We start from the raw sequence: 22490 nt of genomic DNA, 5'->3' as shown, positions 1-22490 counted from the left end.
CTGTGACGGAGTCTCTGTCGCCCAGACTGGAGTGCAGTGGCTGGATCTCGGCTCACTGCAAGCTCCGCTTCCTGGGTTCTTGCCATTCTCCTGCCTCAGCCTCCTGAGTAGCTGGGACTACAGGCACCCACCACCACGCCCGGCTAATTTTTTTTGTATTATTATTATTATTATTTTTTTATTAGAGACGGAGTTTCACTGGGTTAGCCAGGATGGTCTCGATCTCCTGACCTCGCGATCTGCCCGCCTCAGCCTCCCAGAGTGCTGGTATTATAGGCGTGAGCCACTGCGTCCAGCTCCCACAACTCCTCTTGAAATTTTAGTTCAAATATCACTTCCTCAGGAAGGCATTCCCAGATTCTCAGATATTGTCAGCATCTACTCTATATTTATTTGTACCGAGTACTTATCACATATAGAATTAAAGATTGGTCGTTTAATGGTGTTATCTATCACTAAAAAGAAAGTTCTTATTGTCATGGAACGTGATTGCATGGTTCACCCTTGTATTCCTATGGCCAGAAATGGCACTTTGAACATAATATCCACTCAATAAATGTTTGCTAGGATTACTGAAAAAGGAGACTTTTAAATGGGGCTAGAAGATATATTGGTTCCAATCGTCAGGGACTTAGGATTTTTGTTTGTGTGTTTAGGCTACTAGGGAGCCATGAAGAGTTTTTTATCAGTGGATTGACAAAAGGAAAGCAATACTCTTGTCAGGTTGTAATGTGTAGAGAGCTTTAAGTGTAGTTAAACTGCAGGGAAGGACACTGTCAGAGTACTGATGGCAGTTCACCTTGAAGACAGTATGGTAACAATAACATAGGAGATGGTAGCATTGGGAAAATATTCATGATACATTCCAAGGGAAGAATTCATAGCACTTTGATTTTGATTTCATGTGGAGGAGGAGTATCCTAGATAATTTTAAGGTTTTGAGCCAATGGATAAGATGAGTGGTAATGACATTACTCAAGAAAAGGCAATTCAAGAAAAAGCATGTTAGAGGAGGGATAACAATAGCAACAAAGGCATCAAGTTGACTCTTAATGAGAACATGCTGTCTTATATCATAGTAGATACTACACACATTCTTTCTGATTTGCACAGTAATTCAGTGTTACTCTTCCATTTGAACCATTATGGAAGGTAAGGCTCTTGGAGGTTTAGAAACTTGCTTACAGTCCAACAGTTAGGATGTGGCAGAATTTGGATTTTCTTCCGAATTTTCTGCTGGCTCCATTATGCCATTTTACAGAGGATAAGATGTTAAGATAGAGAAATGATAGAAAAAATATGTGTATATATACACATATACAAACATCCATGTATATAATGTATGTGTATATTATAGATGTATGAGTGTGTGTGTGTCTGTGTGTGTATTTGATGTGTATGAGAAATTGAAATACATTTATGTATGGATATTTAGGAAGTGGTGAGGAATTTTGAGATGAGGATTCTGCAGTGATATTGGTGTTGAAAATGGGCAATTTATTCCCACATCAAGTTCTAACATTTAAAATGCACCTGAATTTGTATTAAGAAACTTGTCTTGCTAAATCTTCATTCTATCAGATTAATACTAGCCATAGAGCTTGTAAAGGGAATCATTATTCTAACCTTTTGAAAAGTTTTTTTTTTTTGTAGCTTTGTTTAAAAAAATGGAATCAGCAAAAGTTTATGGTTGTTTGTCATCCAGAGTGTTTCCATTAAAAAGGTTTTGTGATTATTTTATTCAGTTATATTAATAATAAACTTTTTAAAAATTTATGGTTATTGTGTTCCATCAGATTCTTCTATTTGTGGTGACAGGTAACTTAACATCCTTAAAAATAGCTGTTTACAAGATGCCATTATGTAATGTGGGTTTCTTTCTCTTTTAATGGGAGGTCCTAATGAGCAATGTAATGATCCAGGAAGATGAGCAAAGGGAATTAATAATTGAAGATTGAGTACAAGAATTGTTCTGTAGTTTATTAAAATAATAAATCATTGAGTATTTTGGAGATAATTATTTCACATTAGAATAGAGAATATGATTGTACCAAAAAGGAACATGGGCAATCATTCTGTCTAGCCTTGTAAATTCTTGATCTGCAGCTCTAGAATTTTGGTTCTGACCAATTTATGCTGACTACATCCATTTTTGAATTACATATGTAATTTTAAATTGTACTTCATAGTCTTATGCTTAACAGTATGTTGCCTTTGAAAGGCGTTTCAATTTCAATGTAAGCATTTCTCAGCTCCTCAAATTGATGGCAGGCTCCTCCTTTAGGGTCAGCATATGTTTTCTGCAGATTTTTATATCCTTTAAACTGCCTAATGGTGAGCTGAATACAAAATAAAAAATAATATGTAGGCCAGCTACTTCGAAGGCTGAGGCAGAAAGATCACTTGAGCCCCGTAGTTCAAGGCTGCGATGAGCTATGATTGCATCATTGCACTCCAGCCTGGGTGACAGAGCAAGACGCTGTTTCTAAAAATAAAATAAAATAAACTTAGGGAATTAGATACAGCATCTCTTATGGCATAGAAACATGAAGATATTTGTTTCTGTCAACTCAGGGTGAAAATCTGATAAAATGGAACAATCTAGTTGACGTTCAGCTCTGGCTATATGACTTCCGTTTTCTCACCTATAAAATGGTGATAATCAAAGCATTTACCAATTGTATGTTATCAGAAATTGAATTTTAGGTACTTCTGTGAGCATTTGGAATCTTGTTAATGTTGTCATTTTTCCTAATACCATCATGTGATATATAATACTGAGAACTTGGAAAATACTACCTTGTGTTTTTATACCCAGAAAACTCAAGTATATGTAAATAATTAGGGTAATTTGAATGAGATAAATTTCAGCAATTAAACAGTTAAAAATTTCACTATTTCTACATTTTTTATGTGCTAAATGAATACCTAGAAAACTCAATGGGATGATAGCAAATACCTAGACATTGTGCAGGATCAGTACAGAAAGATAAATGAGGTAAACATGAACTCTACGCTTAGGAAACTTAGAGAATTGACATAAGCACAGGAAATATAACACACATATCAAAGAAATGTAGAGTCATCAATTATTTGAACAATGTAAAATTTTCATCATATAGCCATCTAGCATTGAATAATTTTAGATGATCTCAAGTCTCATTATTGTAAGTCACTTCCCCTCCTCCCACAAATGGCCTTAAATTATTCCACCAACTCTGTATCTTATTACTTCTTTTGTCAAAACGAATATTTGGTAACTAAAATTTTAAGTAAATTGCTTCAGAATGTCACCATCTTCTTTCAGACTTTTATGTACACTTCAACATTTGAACCTCCTTTTTTTTGTACTTAATGGGACTAAAAATATCTGCACTACCTGTATGACACATTGTTATTTGAATACTTTGAAACTATAAAACACTTTGCAAATACTGAGTGTCATTATTTTACTCCAGCTAAACAAACAAGGTTGATATAGATGTGTTCAGTGTTGCTGACTGACAGCAAAACATGTTAGCTCTGCAAGAGATATTCTGTATGTATTCTATGAAAATACTCACTGATGAACTTTCCATTAATAAAACTAATCACTTGATAAAGAGGATATTATTTGTTTCTTCTTCTATCCCATTTTTAAATAAATTTAGGCATATGAACTACAGGCATATGAAAACCCAGGTTTTACAGTGAAAACTGTAGATCAGTGGCCCCCAATCTTTTTGGCACAAGGGACCAGTTTTGTGGAAGATAATTTTTCCATGACAGATGATGGGGCGGGGGGCAGGTGGAATAGCATTAGTTAGATTCTCATAAGGAGCATGCAACTTAGATCCCTTGCATGCACAGTTTACAATATGGTTCATGCTTCTGTGAGAATCTAATGCCACTGCTGATCTGACAAGAGGCAGAACTCAGGCGGTAATGCTTGCTTGCCTGCCACTCACCTCCTGCTCTGCAGCCCAGTTCTTAACAGGCCATAGACTACTACCAGTCCACAGCCTGGGGGTCGGGGAACCCTGCTGTGGATTCTTGCTTCATTCTCTGATATTTTACCATGTTTTAAGAAGACTTAGGGAAGATTATAGGTCTAGGCAATATAATGTAATGGCAAGTCCTCAGGCTCCAAAGTCGTAGATTTCCCTTTGTATCTTGGCCCCAACACTAATGATGTTTCTTTAGAAAAGTTGCATTAAAAAAACATTTATTGAATGCCTGTAACATGTCAGGTACCGTTGCATGTACTTTACATGTATGGGTTATTTACTATTCCCAGAAACACTAGAAGTACCTTATTATTATTGTTTGTATTTGATAGATTAGGTAGCTCAGGTATTAAAGAGTTGACGCAAGATTTGATCCCAACAGTGTTTTCCAGAGCCTGTTATTTTTTTACACCATGCTTCTCAGGCTCTGTTTATCATCTATGATGAGATTAAAAGATTATCTACTTTATCAGTTTTTGAGAATTAAATGAGAGAATAGGTGATTAATAAATTACAATTCAACAGCACCTGTAAATGCTTTCGATATATGCCAAACATCTGTTGCGCAACATATTCATTTTTTTCAACTTCGGTAGCAGCGTTAAAACTATCATAGCTTCTACATAGTGAAAAAGAAAAAAAGAAAATATATATATGCTTGTTAATTTGAAATAGCTAATAAAGAACTAAGTGAAATCAGCTACTTATAAGTAGAATGAAAACATTAAAGCTAAGTACAATTTAAGAGGATGTAGTGCATTTTGATGGGCTGATTGTTGGTGTGGAAGAGACTATATTTCTTCACCTACTTTCACTGTTAAATTGGATTAAGTTCCTAATTTTAGTCAGTCAAGCACATAAAACCTAGAATAACCACAGAGAGTGGGAGCAAATGTAGCCTACACCTTGGTCCCCAGCATCCCTAAGGAGGGCACATAACTCCCAGAAACACTGTCTCCCCATTCTTAGGTCAATTCTTGCTGGGACACTGGCTATTTATTCTCCTAGCTTACGTCATCATTCAGGAAGTTGTAAATGACAATCTATGAACATGCATTCAAAGGGAATGGTTACAAGCTCAGAATCAACCAGGGTCACATCTTCATTTGGGTTTAACATATTCAAGAACTAGTGTACCCTAAGCCTAAAAGTAGAGACTACCTCCAGTGCTCTAGCCCAGAATAGCTGTGTATTGTCAAGCCGTAACAGTTTATGAATAGATGCTCTGCATGTGTTCTTTAGAACTGTGTGTTTGAAACTTTAATTTGTGTAGGAAGCACCTGCAGAGATTGTTAAGGAGATGGTGATCTGCTTGGCCTGATGTGGGGAGTGGGTTTTCTGCATATCCACCAGATTATCAGAGGATGCACTTGTAGCTGGTCCATGGACCATACTTGGAATACCAAGCCTGTAAAGCACAGATGATGCATTACCTAGGTGAGCTTCACACATTTCTAAGGAATTTTTAAGATAATTCTTGTCAGATACCCAGAGCCAGATGACTGTATTTTTCATCTGTGTGCTGCTCTGTTTTTTAAAATTAACATTTCTATTCCAGGGACCTTTTATTAATTATAATTTAGATCTGGAATGACTTTTTTTCCTAAATGGCTCCCATTGTAATGACTGTGTCTTCAGATTCAGCAACCATGTTTTCATTATCCTTTGAATCACAGAGTATAATTGTGCATTAGAGTTTGGGGCTTGTTTTTCCCTACTAAAAAACTCCTTTTCCTTGAGTCCTCTCTGATAAATTTCATTATTTTTTCCACTATGGAATAATAGTACTTCACTTTTGAAGCATGGGCCCAAGATCATAACCTCATTTTAATGTATTTTAACTGGGGCTTCATTGCCTGAGGGAAGATGGATTATTAGTGACATGTGTCTTGCTTCTTGATACAGAAAAGATAATATAAAAGCAGTGTTTCTACTATATCTTAAAAGACAGTTTCTTATATGCTAATTTGCTTTAATGATATTGTAGCCAAGGAAAATATTGTACTACTCATTTACCTTTATTTTTTATATATTTTTCAACCTAAATGATAATTCTGGAGATTTTCATTTGCCTTATCTTGAAATGAAATTAAATCATTCTTTTGTGATATGATACGCGATTTGTGACATTTTGAGCCAACAGTATAGTAAGATTTAATTTTCAGTTCATTATAGACCCGGTGCTTAAACGAAATTTATTGAGACTAAGTAACTCTGATTACAATGATTGTGGGCTGGTGGTTCAAGTACAAGTGATTCTTAGTAGGGGAGAAGACAGAGCATGTAATTGAACTTATCTCTGGATTTTTGAAAGATTAAGGCCATACCCGTTCTTCCAACCCCTCACTGGCTCCACATTTCAAACACACTATACCTGAGTTGGAAATATCAGCAAATGTGTTTCTAGATTGATAGATGAAAATAAAGAATTATTGACTTACTGTGTTTTTTAAAATTGTGGTATGCCATACATAACATTACTGCTTTAAACATTTTAAGTGTACAGTTCTGTGGCATTAAGTACACTCACACTGTTTTGCAGCCATCATCACCAGCCATGTGTATAACTGAGTTACTATTTTTTAAGATGTATTTTTTTCACTCAGATACTTCTGAGTTTGTTACTGATGTCTAATTAAATGTATACTCATTTTTATATGTATGAGGTTACTTTTTAAATGGGAAAGTTGAGCTCCATCTGCCTGAGGGCGCAGTAAAAATTTAACTTTCAAAAATGTAATTCCTGTTTTGCTGTTGTTGTTCCTCATGATTTCCTTTTTATATGACCATTTTCTTTAAACATATTGACAGTGAATTTGACAAGCTGTCACTTCTGGCAAAGGCCACTTTTTCCATTAGTAATTTCCTTCTTTCAAGAAACAATATTAGTCGCTATATCTTATTATATTTCTCCTTTTAACACTGGTAATATAAAATTTTTTTAACTAACAGTTCTCACACAAAAATATCATATTGACAGAAAAATTAGAGGACCAGAGGCATTTACTCAGAAAAATCAAACTCTTTTTCTTAGTAATGACAGTGACCCAACCAATAAAATAAATTGAAAAAATGACAAAATGAATGCATTTTTAGCTGAAATGAATGCCACCAATAACATTTTGGGAATTTGTATTTATAAGGCCCAATGCCCTCATGTAAGATTAGTTTTTCGAGATACTTTACAGGGCTAGGATATTAAAGTATTTGTTTCTCTATTGGAGCAGCTCTTTCAACAAGTTGCAGGACTAATCACACCCCTTTGCCAATTGCAGTTGAGATAGGCTCTGGGAAGGCAAAGTACAGGATGCCATGCAAGTGAAAACAGAAGTGATTAATGTTATGGATAGATGAAGGAAATTTCTCTGAACTTCAGAAGTGAGACTTGTTGCTAAATAGGTGTTTGGTATATGAAAACTCAGGATGAAGCATTCCTGCTAAACAGAAAGGCCTGACTAAAAGCTCTGAGCTGGGAACGCAGCAGAGGGAAGCCTACCTTCGAAGGAGGGATTGGTGTGGCAAAGTGCTGGAGAACATAGGTTGTAGGTCATGTGAAACCTTGTAGGGGGTTTGAGCTTCTTGAAGCCTGTGAGTGCAATGAGAAGCCACTGAAAGGGTTTTAACAGGAAATTAACATTGTTTCTCATTTTTATTTTTAGTAAAATAAGTTGCTACTAAGTGGAGAATGGGAGACAAGAATGTCTATGAGGCTAAAGGCTGTTCCTGCTGAAGCCCAAAAATACTTATTTACTCTTTCTTGGTGTAAATGAGATGAAAGATACTACAGGAACACCACATGTGTTCAATAACTGTGGGAGTGATATACTTGCCTACGGGGACATGAACAGTACTTGAACAGCTGTTAATGTCAGTTGCCCTTAGGAAATTTATTTCATCAAGCATACAGTGTTTCAACCCTTATTAACTTATTTCATAAGGCATAATATATCTGACTGTGATCTGTTCACCTAATGCTACTCTGCTCTTTGCATGAGCGTGGGACAATCAATTGCTCTCTGTAGTTATAGTTTATAAATGTGCAATTACAGACGTTTATCATATCTCTGAAAATGTCTCTGCTCCCATAAAATTAACGTCATCTCCTTAAAAAGATGCTTACAATATATGCTGGATTATAGTTACTGTTAAAATGTATTAGGAAACAAAAATAGAATTGAAAACTATAGAGGAATTTTTTTAAAGCATAGGCTTTGGAATCAAACTTGTGTTTGAATTCCAGTTCTGCCACTTACCAGCCATTTGCACTTGAGTAAGGTACTTAGCCCTTGTGAACCTCAGTGTTTCATCTGGAAATAAGCATAATAACATCTACTTTATGAAGTTGTTGTTTATTTAAAGCCATCTATGAAAAATGGTTAGACCAGTGACTGACACATATGCATTCCGTAAGTGATAGATACATAAATAATATAAATAAAAAATGAATGCTATAGCTGACAAATGAGCTTAAAGAGTCTATAATGCGAATTATTTTTATAAAGTATGAAATCCATGTGACCATATAATATACTAGGACAAGAATGCCTGTTAGATTTCAGATTCAAGACAACACACTAAGTTTAAGTGTATTTATTTTTGCTAGGTTAGCTTTATGTATTTGCTTGAATAATTATTTAAATTTGTCTGATTGTACTATGGACTGGCAGGCAATAAATTTCATTATCTAATGTTAAAATGTGAAGTGAAGACAGCTCAAAGTTCATTTAATTCTCATGCCTTATCTTTCTGGGGGATACAATGTACAACATCAGATAATTCTTCTGCCTTCTTTTCTTTTGTGCATCCAGTAACAGTTACATCATTTTTTTTTTTTCTGAATCAGCCTTTTCACAAAACCATTATGTGATAAGCTCTTGTCTTGGAAAACCTCAACAGCTTCCTCAACACCTATATTTTAAATCCTGCTTAAATGAGATTAAAATACAGCACTCTGTTAAGCTGTAAAACTGGCTTTTTGCTTTTCAGTGGAGTGTTGGTTTGAATGTGTCATTTGACCTATATTGCTGCTCTGAATCTTCCTTGGTTGCCCCAATGATGACAGTTTCAATGATGTGGGTGTTTGCAGCAGAGTTGTTCCTAATAAGGAAGTAATGCTATTGTCTTTCAGACATCATTCAGCCTGAAAAGTACTATTTTTCCCACCTAGAGCTATAAATGTCTGTAAAATCTTTTCTTCTTCTGGTAGCATTTGCAGCAGCAGCAGGAAAGAAAAATAGTCCTAGTCGATTTGCAGCTTTTGTAGTTTTGGGGTGTTGTGGTTCCAGGCTAAGATTCACTCACCCTTCTTCAAAAGTTCTATACAAAGAGTTGATAGCTAAATGGTGACTGAAGTACTTGATTTATTAGTGTCTGGCAGTCATCCAGTATGTACTAGAATACAAGACTCTGTCAACAATAGCTGCATAAAGAGTAAACTGCTCTGCCTGAACCTAAAATAAGGCCTTCTGCTGTCTGCCTGTTAATTGAAGACAAATGGGCCAGGAGTGGCTGATGATAAAACACAAAGAATAGGCAATTGTCATGCACACAGAGGCACTACCTGTGCCTCTTTGAGAAACAGACATCCCCTGACCTGGTTCTTACTTTGAGAGAAGCTATCCCAGCCCAGTAATACATTTTAGTTCCTTGCATGTGTAATTATGGCCATTGAAAAATAGGATACTACCTTTTTATTGGGTCAGGTAAGAAGATGGAGGAGGAGGGAGAGCAAAGTGCCCTACTTGAGGGTGGGATTGAGTTTAGAGTGTAAAGAGAAGAGCAGAAAGCTTCCTTCTTACACAGATTAAGGTTCTGTCTATTCATCTAGAAAAATGAGTAAAAATAAGAAAAAAAAAAACAGGAGTGGAACTGTAGTTTCTAAAGTCTGTGGAGTTGGGATAAATGGTAGTTATAAAGACTAAGTGTGAACACTCATAGTTCTTTAATTTGATTGTATTACCACTTAATTCATAGTTTTGGAGGAAATAGCCATTACATTAGATGGCACATTAATTTTAAGAAGCAACCCAATTTTCAAAATGTTAAAATGGAAAAGAAAGCTAAAGGGTGATTGTTAGAACAAGCATCTCCAAATACTCTGTGTGAAGGCATTTTAATTTCATGCTATTGCAAAGTTAAACTCAAAAATGTTTCAAATTACTGGGTGTTATATACCCTTCTGGTGGAAGCCACATTTTCTCTTTCCTTTCTTTCCCTGTCTACCCTCCCTCTTCCCCCACTCCTCAAATCTATCAGTAAAGGCCACCTTGCTGTGGGGAGCTAGCTGAAAGAGACCATCTGCCTTAGGAATAAGCCTGCACTAGATTCAAACTACAAAGTAGCAGGTTGGGGGAAAGAGGAGGTGAGGATTTCAAGTCAAGAAAGCATTATCCTGCCTACTCTGGCAAAGTGATCTGCCAGCAGCCTATTTGGATTTACATCGTGAGTTTAATTCTTTCCATTTAATATTTTTTGTTGACTTTATAAAACCAAAAAATAAAGGAACACCCATGGCACTGCTGGAAAGAGATAACTGGTTTGTGAGGAACCTGTAGGCATTTTAGCCACTAACCAATGTATCAAAGTGGGCACAACTAACACAGGTTAACAGTTTACCCAAAGTAAGAAGCTTGGTTTGGAGTGAACAGCCCTTGTACTTTTGAGATTTTATTTTATGATCTTGTGATTTGATGTTCTGTGGGGAAAACTTACCTTAATTTTAATATAATGGTCAATGACTAAGAAATATCAAGGAGTTGGGCTGGGTGCGGTAGCTCTCACCTGTAATCTCAGCACTTTGTGAGGCTGAGGCAGACGGATCACGGGATCAGGAGATTGAGACCATCCTGGCCAACATGGTGAAACCCCATCTCTACTAAAAATACAAAAATTAGCTGGGTGTGGTGGCACGCACCTGTAATCCCAGCTACTTGGGAGGCTGAGGCAGGAGAATCGCTTGAACCCGGGAGGCAGAGATTGTGGTGAGCCAAGATCACAGTGAGCTGAGATCACGTCACTGCACTCCAGCCTGGCAACAAAGCGAGACTCCATCTCAAAATAAATAAATAAATAAATTAAATAAATAAATTAATAAATGAGAAATAAAAATCAAGGAGTTGCTTTTTTGTTTTCTATCTTCAGTTTCCTCCCACTTCCATGGTTCCAGTTGTAGGCTGGAGGAGGTCCCCAAATGCCAGTGGGACCAAGACACCATCCTGTGTTCAGGCTCTTGACACCATTGCAAGAAGGTATTCAAAGATGAATCAGAAAATAGTGAATTTACAGAGATTTATTGAAAAGTAAAATGTATACACCTAAGAAAGGGCAGTGGAGACATATTTGAGAGAAAGTTGCCCAATGAAGTTTGGGGTTTCTACCTTTATAGGTTTCTTTAACCAAAGGGTGCAATATTTATGAAGATTCCTGGAAAGAGATGGAATTTTCTCAGAACGGTGGTGCCACACATTTTTACACCAAATATGGGTGATCCTGGAACTGTCATGGCAGTGGTGGGTGTGTGTTTAGTATGCTAATAAGTATATAGAAAGATTCTAGGTGAAACCTAGGTCACATCCAGGGCCATGTTGGGTCCAGTCGGTCTTAGCCAGCTTGGCCCACAACTTAGTTTTTCAGGGTCTTATCAACTCCTAGCTTATGCAGCTATTTCAACGGTTACCTTTTGCTAGTCATGTGAACTGCTCCCTGGAATTTTCTATTCTCCTGTAACTGCCTTGTATTACTGCTGTCTCCCAAGTAGTCAAGAATGTAATGGCAAACAAACCAAACAAATTTAGAGCGAAAGTACAATGAACCCATATATAGTCATTACGCATCTTCAACAATTTTTTTCCATTTAAATAAATGTGTTCTTTTCGTTCTTTCTTTTTTTTTTTCTTTGAGGCAGAGTCTGACTCTGTCGCCTGGGCTGGAGTGCAATGGTGCAATCTTAGCTCACTGCAACCTCTGCCTCCCGGGTTCAAGTGATTCTCCTGCCTCAGCCTCCCGAGTAGCTGGGATTATAGGTGCACACCACCGTGCCTGGCTAAATTTTGTATTTTTAGTAGACACGGGGTTTCACCATAGTGGTCAAGCTGGTCTTGAACTCCTGACCTTGTGATCTGTCTCCCTCGGCCTCCCAAAGTGCTAGGATTACAGGCGTGAGCCACCATGCCTGGCCTGATGTTTTCTTTCTTTCTTTTATTTCAAAATCTTTTTCTTCCTTGTTTTTTGTTTTTTGTTGTTTTAAACTCCCAGCATTTTGTTAGGGCGAGGTGGAAGGGTCACTTGAGCCCAGAAGTTTGAGACCAGCCTGGGCAACAAAGTGAGACCCCGTGTCTTAAAAAAAAAAAAAAAAAAAAAACAGGCATGGTGGCCCTATAAATTATAGCGACTAAATGTGAACACTCATAGTTCTTTAATTTGATTGTATTACCACTTAATTCGTAGCTTTGAAGGAAATAGCCATTACATTAGATGGCACATTACTTTTAAGATGCAACCCAATTTTCAAAATGTTAAAATGGAAAAAAACGTTAAAGGGTGATTCTAAGAACATGCATGTTACTTGGTGCTACTTAGGAGGCTGAAGCAGGAGGATCACTTCAGCCCAGGAGCTTGAGGTTACAATGAGCCACGGCACTCTGTCCTGGATGACAGAGTGAACCCCTGTCTGTAAAATAATAATAATTATTATTATTTAACTAAAATAAACCTAAAAAATAAAAAAAAATACAATAGTTAGTGAAATAGCACTTTTGTGAGGAGAGCAGGTAATAGCCCAGCATATATATGGTTTAAGAAAAGGAAAATGGTCTTAATCCACCTTGTGTTAAAGGAATTTTTAAAAAACTACTTTATTCAATAAAAATTCATTATTTTAAGGGTATGTAAACTTTCAAATATAATTTAAGTCTACTTCTGTCTTTAAAATTTCATTGGATATAAATTATGTTCAGTTTCAGTTACTACCTGTGTGTGAACACATTGTAAAATCTCTGAATACTATGTGAAAGCATTTTAACAGTCATTCCTTTATACTTCAAAATTTACATTTGTATGTACTTGTATTTTTATATGTGTTCATTTGACCTCATCTAAAATGTGGCCACGTAATATTTTTATATGCCCTTTCATGCTTACCACAATACTGTGTACATGACAACTATTCTGTACATATTTAACTGTAAAAGTCTTACGGATGGTATCTGTATCTTTGCTGCTTTAAAGATACGGGATCCAACTAGCTTTCTAGAATTGCAAAAGAAGAAAAACTCACTTTCAGAAGTCACGCGAGATTGGAAAATCATCCTGGTCTTACCCAAGGAGGTATATTGTTGAGAAACTTACATGTCCATTAGTTTCTTGTACTGTAGTTTGAAATCAAGAAATGACCTCCGTTTCTTGTACAAGTAGTTTGAAATCAGGTTGTCAAGTTTCATTCTACCCTGCTAGAATGTACAAGAATCCAAAGCAATAATGTAATTTATACATTTCAAGAGGCTAGTGCCAAATGGTATCAGCAAATTGGTCGTAAGTCTCCAACTGGAACAAAGTGAGTGATTGTTGGGCAATGTAGTCCTGCAGTGCCAAATTCTTGTATGCATTCCTTCTTAAAAAGAAGCAAAATAAGCCTTTCCTATAGAATTTCCACTTCAAGATTCCATCATCGGCACATATCAAATACTGTTGGCAATGCTGAAAGTAAAAGCAAGGACTCATATAAAGTGTTTTGTTGCTGAAATTAAAAATAGTTGTCACTATTTTCAATATCAAAATCCTATGGTTTTTGACAGGTTTAAATTCTCTCTTGATTCATTTCAGAATAGGGTCATCTTTCTATACTTCTTTGACATTTTAAAAAAGAAGTAATTTGGCTAGGAATTGAGTGTTTCAAGCCATCTTGGCTGTTTGCACCCAAAAATTTCAGTAACACTGTCAAGTGAATCAGTTCTTAGGAGCTGGAAACACAAAGAAGAAAATTATCAAAGAATTAATTAAAATCTTTTCTTGAATGAGAAAATTGACATTATCTACTACTTATATAAAGAAACTACATTGTGGATTAACCCTGAAATTCGTACTTGGAAAATTTATTCCAGTGTGTTTCACTGAAATTTAAATTCATGACATTTGAAAAATGTAAGTTATAATTAAACACTGAGAGTAATTCTTGTGGTTATTATATATTTGTTAAGTATTTCATGGCAAATGTGACCAACAAATCTGTTAAATTAAATACTTGGGAGTAAATTTACTTTTACTTTCTGTGGAAACATTTGGATTACCCTAACAGTAAAAGTAACAGATTGAAAATATAATATTATTTATTTTCAACTTTTATTTCAATATATATGCCTGTCAAATGCCAATGAATAATAATCACATTTGATTGTCAAAGCTCATGGAATGGTACACCTAAGATTTGTACATTTCTTTTTTTTTTTTTTTGTTTTCTGAGACGGAGTTTCACGTTTGTTGCCCAGGCTGGAGTGCAATGGTGTGATCTCGGCTGGCCGCAGGCTCTGCGTCCCGGGTTCAAGCAATTCTCCTGCCTCAGCCTACTGAGTAGCTGGGATTACAGGCATGCACCACCACACCCAGCAAATTTTGTAGTTTTAGTAGAGACAGGGTTTCTCCATGTTGGTCAGGCTGGTCTTGACCTCCCCTACCTCAGATGATCTGCCCACCTCATCCTCCCAAAGTGCTGGAATTACAGGTGTGAGCTATCATGCTCAGCCTGTATATTTCTTTATATATGAAGTTTGCATTAAGAGAGCATGAATATTGAACTCTGGTGAATGATATGTTTGCTGAAGTGTTTTAAGGGTGAAGAATACTGATGTCTGCAACTTACACTGAAATGAAATGGAGCGATATTTGCATAAAAGGATGAATAGATGAGTGTGTGTGTGTATGTGTAATAAAGCAAATATAATACAATTTATTATTGAACCTTGATGGTGGGTATATGGGTGTTCACTGTAAAATTCTTCCAACTTTTCTGTATGTTTGAAAATTTTTCATAATATGCAAGGAAAAAGCTTCAAACATGCTTGAATTATAATTCTATAATGATGTATTAATATTAAAATACTGGAAGTACTCCTGCTTTATCAAAGTTACTTACATTCAGAAATATTGGTTTTTGTCATCTTCAAAGCATGTAATAAGAATTTTTAAAAGTAAGTATTAAAAATAAAACTTTTAATATTTGAAACTTAAATCTCACATGGCACTGTTCCTATTATGGATTTTGGGGGTTAGATCTGTAGCTACATATGGTATCTTCTTTCAGTGGCTCATACATACAGGACTTCAATTTGTAGTTCCCTCACTAAAAACAAACAGGCTCTGATGAAACCTATCTTGATAGGGACATCTGAAAGTGTTGATCAATGCCAAGGACTCTAATGGAAAACAAACAAACAATAATAAAAAATAGTGTTTGTTTTAAAATTCTAGTAAAATGGAATTAGATTACATGATAGCATTAATCCCATTTGCTATGCCAACATTTAAGACGGAATCTGTGATTTATTATCTGGTTTGCCTATTTTTTGTTAAATATAAGGAATATTTTAGTACTTTTTAAAGGATGACATGCAATGATAGCTCAAACTTTAATACCCATTAATGAACATCCATAAAGAAAACAATTCAGTACCACTTAAAAATAATTTGAATATCAGTCATCCATAATACGATGAACACATTTGATAGAGAATATGTGAATAGAAGTATATGTGAATCAGTTTTATTCTATCTACAGATGCTGAATGGCATAGGGAATTGTGGGTCTCATGAAATTTTCTCAGAAGTACCCAGAGGGTCTTCACTACCAGATTGATAAACACAGTTTTTTGGTTCTTTTCCCACACAGGGAACTTTTCTAGAAAAGTTTCAAAGAATACATGCCTAAAAATGAATCCTGGAAAAGAAAAGTGATCTTCTAAATTTGAAACGGAAAGGTTTATGTGGCTCTCACGTGAAATATCCTCTGGCAAGGGAGTAGGTACATGATGGAAATACATGGATTTTCACTGAAGAAATGAAAATATAAATTGCAAAGTAAACTTCATTTATACTATTGAAATATTCCACTGGGGAATATACATTACTTTTAAATTGGAAGAAGCAAAGGCACATGACAGTTTTTTACAGGTCATGTCATTCTCTCATTTCCTTTCTATTGAAATTAGTTGAGCTTTTCTTTGTCATAATGAGTGTTGCCACAGTTTACACCTGCCATTCTGACTTTTGGTAGACCGCCTGTTGAGAGGAATTTTTTTTTCATTCTGTTATCTACATCATGGAAAAACTTAACACAGTCCACGTGAAGAGGAAACAAAAATATACTTGTAATGTTCACATAAATATAAAAGTATAACTTAGGAGTCCACCTAATGCTAGAATTTTTATTGCATTTTAGTGTTATGGAGTTTTAAAATTTCCATGTGACTTAATAGCTGGAAGGAAGCATTAATATTTAAATATTAATTTCAATACCAAAGATAAAGCAAATTAATACTTTTGAATGAATATTTTAAATTCCCTAATGAGAAGACAATTGCATAAAATTAAGTATGTATTTTAGTTTGAAGGACTAAATCATTCATGATACATGACCGTACTACCTACGTTATTCATCTTTTTGCTAGATCACTTGGACTCGGGAAGTGGAACATCACACACCGGGGCCTATCATGGGGAGGGGGGAGGGGGGAGGGGGGAGGGATTGCATTGGGAGTTATACCTGATGTAAATGACGAGTTGATGGGTGCTGACGAGTTGATGGGTGCAGCACAGCAACATGGCACAAGTATACATATGTAACAAACCTGCACGTTATGCACATGTACCCTAGAACTTAAAGTATAATAATAATAAAAAATTAAAAAAAAATTTCCAAATTAATTCTTGAATTCAGTTCTCAGCACATATCAACTTTTACTGTTGTGGTGGGTGAGAGTGGAGAATCAAGCTTTAAGGTGAATTTATAGTTTACCATGTGAATATTGCCAGGAGTTAAAATGACCTTTAAACTTTGTGTGAATTGCCTGTTTCAATATTTATGGATTTTGTATATGCAACCCTGTATAGTAATTATCAAGCATACTAAAGTTTTAGAACTACCAAGTTAAACTTAAGAACCCAAGGAAGTCTATTTTGCAGATATTTAGACATTGCTTTACAAATAACTAAGAAATACGTAGTGATGAGTAAGAGATGGATAGGTGATTCTATAGCTAAGCTGTTCAGTACCATAGCCGTTAGCCATCTGTGGCTACTTAAATTTAAGTTCATTATAATTAAACAAAATGGAAAATTTGGTTCATCAGTCACAGCAGCCAGATTTCAAGAACTAACAGCCAGATGTGCCTAGTAGCTTCATATTGAACAGCACAGAAAGACATTTCTATCATTGCAGAAAGTTGTACTGAAGAGCATTGTTCTCAACTGTTTGTTCATCTCCCTGGGATTTTATCTATTTTGTTAAAAGATCAGACTTCTTAAAAACATAACACATTGTTTTGAGAATTATAGAAGCTATTTGAGATTCAAGTTATCTGATAGAAAAAGTTGAACATATTTTCGATATTGTATTTTCTAAAAATAGCTAGTATTTTTAAAACGAGTACTTAATAAGAATTATTGATATGGTACTACACATTCTTTGTCATTAAAAAAGTGGTCAGCACATGGGGAAAAAAAAGTATATAGTTTAATTAAAAATCACTTTTCCTAAAATTATTCTTTAAATTGTGGTTTACAGGTTTGATTATAACAACCATCTCAATGCCTGCATGCAAATAGCTAAATATTGTTGAGTTATCTCGTTTTAAATTCATAGCCACAACAATTCTCATAGGAGATTCAGCCTCTCCAAGCACCAAGCATCCTATTCCATTTCCATTTCCTATTCTCTAAACTGATTTCACACCTTCTTCTCTCTTAAAACCTCCCTCTCACAACAGTTTTGTCTTCTTTTACTTCATTGAGGAAAAGAAATATGACACCCCATTTCCCTCATTTTTTGATCTGCAAATCTACCCAGCTCATCTGGGTCCAAATCTACATTCTCCTCTTCCCACTTTTTTTTTTTTTTTTTGAGATGGAATCTCCCTCTGTTGCCTAGGCTGGAGTTCAGTGGTGTGATCATAGCTTACTTATTGCAGCCTTGAAATCCTGGGTTCAATAAATCCTCCCACCTCAGCTTCCTAAGTATCTAGGATTACAAGTGCATGCCACCACACCTGGGTAATTTTAAAAATTTTTTTGTAGAGACAAGGTCTCACTACGTTGCCCAGGCTGGTCTTAAACTCTTGGCCTCATGTGATCCTCCTGCTTCAGCCTCCCAAAGAACTGGGATTACAAGTGTGAGCCACTGTGCCCAGTCTAAATCTACATTCTTGGCCTGCCTTTCAGTGTTACTGGAATTGACAGGTTTACCTGTTCTCATATCACGTCCAGCCTTTCCCCTTGCACTCTGGATTTCATTTACTTTTAATTTATTCATGCATTTTCTTTTGAAATTATCTCTCTCCTCCTTCAGTAGCAATTTTTTGTATGTGTCTATAAATATGTTCTGCTGTTTTCTAACTTTAAACCCAAACAAAAATAAGCTCTTTTGATTCTCTTTTCTCTTTCGGGTATTACCTTGTTTTTCTACTCTCCTTGCTACATGCAAACACACATCCAAATCTAGAAGGAATTATTCATACTTTTCATTGCCATTATTTACCTCATATTCTCTTTTCAACTTAGTTCATCAGGGCTGCCATGACATAGGCTGGTTTTCCTTCCTTCTTTCCTTCCTTTTTTTTTTTTTTTTTTTTTTTACTTTCTTGTTTTTGTCCCCTATGGTCACATGACTATTGGATTGCCAAATTGAATGGCCATGTCTCTGTTCGTCCCATACTTGATCCTTCCACAGAATTTGGCACAGTTGACTACTTGCTCCTTCTGGAAAACTGTCTTCTTTTGTACTGAGTCACATAAAATCATCCTGGCTTCCTCTCCTTCTCAGTTTCCTTTTTTCATCATTTCTGTACCCCCAAATGCTAGTGTCAGTCCTAGCTTCATACTTTTTTTAGATTAAATCATCCAATCTAATGTTTTTAAAATGCTAACTATATGCAAATGACCCTCACTATATTTTTGTATTTAATTCTAACTTATCTCTTCAACATGAGGCTTTTTTCCCCTTAAACAGCTTACTTGACATACCCATGGGAGTATGTATCTAATATGAATGTCAAACTTAACATAAACAGATCTTTTGATTTTTTTCCATCAGACCTCCCAGAATAAACAACAAACAAAACTGTTGAGCCCTCACTGACTACTTGGTTCCATTATGACCCAATGACTAATGTCAAATTTATAAATGCTTTTATAAACTTCATGTCTAATCATCAGTGAATCTTGTCTCCTGTACCTCGCATTCCCCAAATCTGTTTCTTCATTATCACTACCTTATCTCAACCCCTATTACTTCTCACCTAGACTGTTGCAATTATTTCCTGTCATGTCTTTTTTCTTTTGTCACCATACAATTAAATCTCCCTTCTTCCTCTACAGATACAATAATCTTTGACAAGGTAGAACAAGTAATTTTATTCCAATGACTTCCCATAACCCTAAGGCAAAGATCTGAATATTTTAACCTGGTCTACAAGATCCTTCATGTCCTAATCTCTGCCTAGGTTTTTACTCTACGTCATTCCTTTTCCCACTTCCATCTCAGGCCAACTCCTACATTAGTATCTTTATGTAGTTAGTAGATCTTTCTCTGCATGAAATGTTCTTACTTCAGATCATCTCTATGCGGGCTTCTCCCTTAATTGATACTTTCTCAGAAATCTTAATTACGTGATACTTTCTTAGAAATGCCTTTCCAGACCTAACGAAAGTAGGAACAGTCACTCTCAATCACTTCAGCCTATTACAATTATCAGTGTGGAACGTATGCCCTCTAAAATCTTTCTTATTTTACTTATATACTGATTCATTATCTATCTTTATCTGCCCAAAATAATCTCCATTTTATCACCGCTGTCTGGAGCTTTGCCTGGTCTGGAATCTGAAGTCTTTGTATGAATTAAATAAGGATGAAAAGAAACTGTACTGTTTTTTGTTTCAAGTATCAGGCAATATTTAACTATTTGAAGTTATGAGACTACCAAAGATACTCCTTTTGGTTGACACATTACTGAGACAAACACCAGTGATATGAAATTTTCATATAGTCATGCCTCACTTAACAACAGGCATATGTTCTGATAAATGCATTCTTGGACGATTTTTTTTGTTGTGCAAACATCAGTGTGTACTTACACAAACCTAGATAGTATAGCCTACTAATCTAAGCTATATGGTAGAGCCTATTACTCCTGCCAACATGTTACTGTACTGAATACTGTAGGCAATTTGAATGCAAAGATAAGTAATTGTGTATCTTAACATTTCTTAACATAGAAAAGGTACCATTCAAATGCAATATTATAACCTTATGCTACTGCTATCATATTATGTGGCCTGTTATTGACAGATACATTGTTATTCTGTTCATGACTGTATTGGCACCAGGTTGTGGCCGTTTCCAATCTATTGTCTCCCACTCCTCTCATTCTTTACTGAAGTCACCAGGGTAGTAGCAAATCACTGGAACCAGACCTATAATATATCCCACTTGCTATCTGTGACTGTTCTGAGAAACATGTGTTGAACGGCAGCTAGGCTGCCTGATGATTATTTAGTAGCAGTCTTTCTTCACTGAATAACAGTGAATAATATCTTTGATCTCTGCCACCAAGAAATAAACAGAACCCATCAGGAATTTAATCCCTGGGAATTATTTTCACATTTCCTGGTATAGATGTTTGATTTTGAAGCTCATATGGTTTGCACAATAATTATTTACCTCTTTTTGTCAAAATACATGTTAAGTCATTTTTATGGTTGGTATGAGGAATTTGTGAAGCAATCCCATCCTTTTGTTATTACTGTGTTGTTGGAAGAGGACTTCTCACACCTTAACCTCATTAATAGTTTTTCCTGTGTGTTAATGCAACAAAATGGAAGTAAAAAGATATATTTTGTTTTCATTTATTTTATTCACCTGAATCTATCCAGAGGGAAAGCACTGGAAGTGTTTTCTTTTTAAGAGTGTTAACTTGTATTCTTGGCAAGATCTCATCAAAAGCTTAAATAACGAAGGTAAGAGTCAGTATTCTGTGGACAGCTTAGGTGTACACTAGACCTTCTGTCCGTCTTGCTAGTTATTTTCCAGTTAACGGAAATCTTATAGACAGAAAAGCTCATGTTAGCTTCTCCCGTATGGTATTATGTCAACAATCCTTACTCTAATCCTTGATGCAGCTCTTTACCTAAATGTGAGAGAGATGGAGAACCACAGCTGCCAACAATTCAAAATATAACATGCAGTAGCTATTTTTTTCAAAAAGCATTTTTACTTGATCTCATAAAAATATCATCTTAAAGGGTTTTTGAAAATTTGTGATTTTGTCTCTTTTTAAAAATTATTGAGAAAATTATTGAGTCTGAAGTAGGTCTCTAAAATACATCTTGTCTTATTGTAAAGTAATGTGACTGACCTTTTCTGTGAATTTTAGAATTAATTTTTATCACTTTATAGATTCATTACATAGTGACACTTTATTTAAGCATTGCATTAGTACTGTAAGCCTTTATATTTCCTTGGGGCATCATGTATAGAGTGTCTCTTAGCTTTAACTCATTTCTAAAAAATTAACTTCTTAGAATAAGAAAAATACTGAAAACTCTTGAAAGTAAGTTAGAAACTTGACCATGATTTTTTTTCACTTTTATTTTTTATTTTATTTTTATTTTTATTTATTTATTTTTTTGAGACTGAGTCTCACTCTGTTGCCCAGGCTGGAGTGCAGTGGTGCAATCCCAGTTCACTGCAAGCTCCGCCTCCCGGGTTCACACCATTCTCCTGCCTCAGCCTCCTGAGTAGCTGGGACTACAGGCGTCCGCCACCACGCCCGGATAATTTTTTGTATTTTTAGTAGAGACGGGGTTTCACCGTGTAAGCCAGAATGGTCTTGATTTGCTGATCTTGTGATCCACCCGCCTCGGCCTCCCAAATTGCTGGGATTACAAGTGTGAGCCACCACGTCCGGCTGATTTTTTTTTTTTTTTTTTTCCTGCAAAACCAGCTGAGGGAGGTCTTTGGGTTTCCAAGCAAATATCAGCTATAAGCATCATTGGATGTTTTGGTGGGGTAGGTTTTTTGAAAATGTGTATGCAGGTAATAATGAGCGATATTACATATGTATTTTTACTACTTAGACTAATTGTTTAAATTTGGTTAACAAATCTATTAAGGAAATGGCTTGCATTATTCTGTCTTTTCTTTTCTAAACAGTGTTTCCTTAACAATTAATTCTAACAAGTCTTCGAACCATGAGCACTTTCTTTCCTCCTGTCACCATGATTGATCCCTATTTTGTTGGAAAG

At 35.7% G+C, this 22490-nt stretch overlaps 1 protein-coding gene and 1 non-coding gene across 3 annotated transcripts in view; both read left to right on the top strand.

Annotated features, from left to right (window-relative positions):
* IL1RAPL1 (interleukin 1 receptor accessory protein like 1) overlaps nt 1–22490 on the top strand; it is a 1387436-nt gene that overhangs the window by 332904 nt on the left and 1032042 nt on the right. The window lies entirely within an intron of this gene.
* On the top strand, nt 15330–15399 carry LOC119620036 (small nucleolar RNA SNORD74). Its single transcript, XR_005236432.1, has one exon. It is a non-coding gene; the product is annotated as a small nucleolar RNA SNORD74 (small nucleolar RNA).

The sequence above is a fragment of the Chlorocebus sabaeus genome, chromosome X (genome assembly GCF_047675955.1).
Source record: "Chlorocebus sabaeus isolate Y175 chromosome X, mChlSab1.0.hap1, whole genome shotgun sequence".
NCBI lineage: Eukaryota > Metazoa > Chordata > Mammalia > Primates > Cercopithecidae > Chlorocebus > Chlorocebus sabaeus.
Note: the sequence above shows the minus strand (reverse complement) of the source record. Positions and strands in the feature narration are given on the sequence as shown.